Source organism: Lepidochelys kempii, chromosome 6, assembly GCF_965140285.1.
Source record: "Lepidochelys kempii isolate rLepKem1 chromosome 6, rLepKem1.hap1, whole genome shotgun sequence".
NCBI lineage: Eukaryota > Metazoa > Chordata > Testudines > Cheloniidae > Lepidochelys > Lepidochelys kempii.
This window is the reverse complement of record NC_136385.1, coordinates 2,829,086-2,832,293: the sequence shown is the minus strand read 5'-3', so window position 1 is coordinate 2,832,293 and position 3,208 is coordinate 2,829,086. Positions and strand designations below refer to the sequence as shown.

General features: G+C 57.3%; 1 pseudogene; it reads left to right on the top strand.

Moving 5' to 3' along the window:
- LOC140912325 (perforin-1-like) lies at positions 1-3,208 on the top strand (annotated as a pseudogene).

Below are 3,208 nucleotides of genomic sequence, written 5' to 3'. Positions count from 1 at the left end.
ATGGCAGATGGTGGAGCCGAGATGAATGGGAGAGGAAATAAGGACATGGTGAGGCTGATGAGACACTGGGGCCAATATAGGTGACTCGTAGTGTTGCTCTCCTCATAGACCCACTAGTGGTTGGGGGGGTAGGGGGCGGGGTGCAAAAATTCATCCCAGAGCCCAGATCAGGAAACGAGGAGCCACAAAGACCAGGTCAGGATGGGGGCTGGGAGGCAGGAGATCCCAGTGCAGCATGCTCCCATCTGTAGGCTACCTCTGCTCCAAGGGGCTGAACGCTAAGGTCACGGAGCCCAGGTCGGGAAATTGGGAGCCATGCGGCCCACACCAGTATGGAGCTGGGACATAGCCCATCCCAGAGCAGAATGCTCCTGCTGGGAAGGAGACCAGGAGAAAAGGGGGCCTGGGAGATGTGACACGACGGGGGTGGGGTTCCCGTATCCCCCTCCCCTAGACTCATGGCCCCCTGCCTGGCAAATGTAGCCCCTATGAGTCAAGCTATAGCATCAGAGCCACACAGCCGAGTTTCTAGAGGCAGGAAGAGCAGTTCTGACCACGTGGCTTCCTCTTGCCCCTCTCTGCAGCCGCTCAGCACTGGGGCAGGGAGAGAGCGCCTGCGATGTCAATGATTGGGTTGTGGGGGGAGACCCCAGAGCTCCCTGCCACGCCCGCTGTCAGGACAGTCAGAGCTGCCCCTCCGTCCAAGCCTGGGCCTTTCTCATCAGGAGAGAACCTAGGGGTCCTGCCTCCCACCCACCCAGCTCACCCCAAACATTAAGCCTTTGTCATGAGCACTCACTGGAGAGGTAGAAATCTTTACTGTGAGATCTGTTAAATTGCTTCTTTCTCCCAGATCTAGACCCCAGAGATATGAAATGTTCAATGTCTTAAGAAGTTCTATCTATCTGTCCCCATAACATATTTACAGATCAATCTAATCTATCTATCCATCCACATTCACCCCCATCTCTCTCTCTATCTCTCTCTCTCTCTCCCAACACACCCTCGTATCTATCTATCATCTTATAAGTCTCTGGCTTTCAGTAAACTGCACTTTTGTGGGTATCACTTCTGTCATTCAATTGTGTGAAAAACACTGCCCCACCAAACAAGTTTTACTAACAGAAAGTGCCGGTGTGAAGAGCTCTTGGTCAAAGAGATTTTCACATCTTCAATGTCAATACCTGCGATCCACAAACAGCATGTCAGGGGCATAGTCCTGCCCCCCCGAATCAGAGGGAGACCTTGTGCACTGCCTTGATCCACCCCATCTGGTGGACAGCAGCGACTGGAAGCGTCCAAATGGCACCTGCACCCCGTGCTGGAACCAACTGCAGGGAGGGCAGTGGCAGAGGCTGACGCTGGCCGTGGTGGACTGGAGGGTCCACGTCTCGTGCCGACAGAAGCTGAGTAGCTCGGTGCAGCAGTTGGCCATGGGCATGTTGGAGTTGGCGGAGTCCGCGGTGCAGAACGACTGGAAGGTGGGGCTGGACGTGCCTGTGAAGCCCAAGGTTAATGTCCAGGTGGCGCTGGCCGGATCACATTCCAAACTGGCCAGTTTCCTGCCAGACCACACGCGGAAGGACAAATACAGCTTCATGAGCCATGAGGTCTCCTGCGGCTATTACAGGTGAGAGCCAGCCTGAGTCAGGAGGGCTCATCTGGAGATGGGATCACAGCAACACCACAAGGTGACACAGGGCCTTTCCCCTCTAGTGGGCTCTGGTTCCCATCCCAGGACAGGAGACTAGCTGGTTTAGGGAAGCAGGGAATGAGACATGGGGCCTTTCCTCTGTAGGAGGCGCCAGTTCACATCTGGGCTGGCCAGCTATGGAGAATGTTCTTGTCCTGTGTGCCAGGACAGCCCAGAGGCCTGCAGTGGCCAGAGCACGGGCAGTCTGTCAGGGCTATCAAGCAGCCGGCAGTATCCCCACAAAGGTTGTGAGGTTTGGCAGACTGAGTGGTTGCTTTGATCCACCTGCTTATATCCTTACTTGTGGATTAGCTGGGACCTTAGGATGCACAGCTAATGACCTCAGCTGACTCACCGGGCTGAGCACACTTCTTCTCCTGTGTCCCTGACCAGATTCCTGGTCAGCGAGATGCCCCCGCTCACCAGCCATTTCACTCTGGCGCTGGAGAACCTCCCAGAGCAGTAGGACAGAAAATCCAAGCTGGAGTACCAGCAGCTAATCAGCAGCTATGGCACCCACTACATGTCCGAGCTACAGCTGGGGGGCCGGGCGTGGGACGTGGCGGCGGTGTGGGTCTGCGAAGCGGCAATGAGCAGCTTGACTGACGACGAGATCAAGGACTGCTTGAGCATGGAGGCAGCCGTGAGTATCGGAATGGGCTCAGTCAAGGGTGGGCACAGCAAGTGCGAGGAGGAGAAGAAGGGGAAGGTCCAGGGGAGCTTCCATGAGACGTATCGAGAGCGCCACGTGGAGGTGGACGGAGAAAACAGCACGACTGACGTGATCTTTTCCAGGAGTGATACCAAGGTCTATTCAGCCTGGATGGAGAGCCTCAAAGGCAATCCTGGCCTGGTGTCCTATTCGTTGCACCCCATCCACATCCTGCTGCAGCAGGACGACCCCAAGCGGGAGGCGCTGAGGCGGGCGGTGAGTGAGTACATCCGTGAGAGGGCCCTGTGGAGGAATTGCACCCGAAGCTGCCCCCCAGGGACTCAACGCAGCGCCCATGACCCCTGCTCCTGCCTCTGCCCCGGGGATACCATGACCGACACCATGTGCTGCTCGCGGGAGCGCGGCCTGGGGAAGCTGATGGTGACAGTGAAGACGGCCAGCGGCCTGTGGGGGGATTACGTTACTGCTACGGATGCCTTTGTCAAGGTCTTCTTTGAGAGAAGGGAGATCCGGACCAGCACCATCTGGAACAACAACAGTCCCGTCTGGAACGTCCCCTTGGACTTCGGTACCGTCCGCATCACCAGCACCAGCAAGATCCGCATAGAGGTCTGGGATGAGGACAACAAGTGGGACGATGACCTGCTGGGAAGCTGCGACATCCCGCTGGAGGCTGGGGGGGCCCCACCAGAAGGATTGCTACCTGAACCACGGCCGCATCTGGTTCCAGTACAGCCTGCGCTGTGGGCCCCACCTCGGCGGGCCGGAGCTGCTCTGATTATGTCTCCCAGCCACCCCAGCTGGGAAGAGCCAAGGGGAAGGAGGTGGAGGCCTTCTGGTGA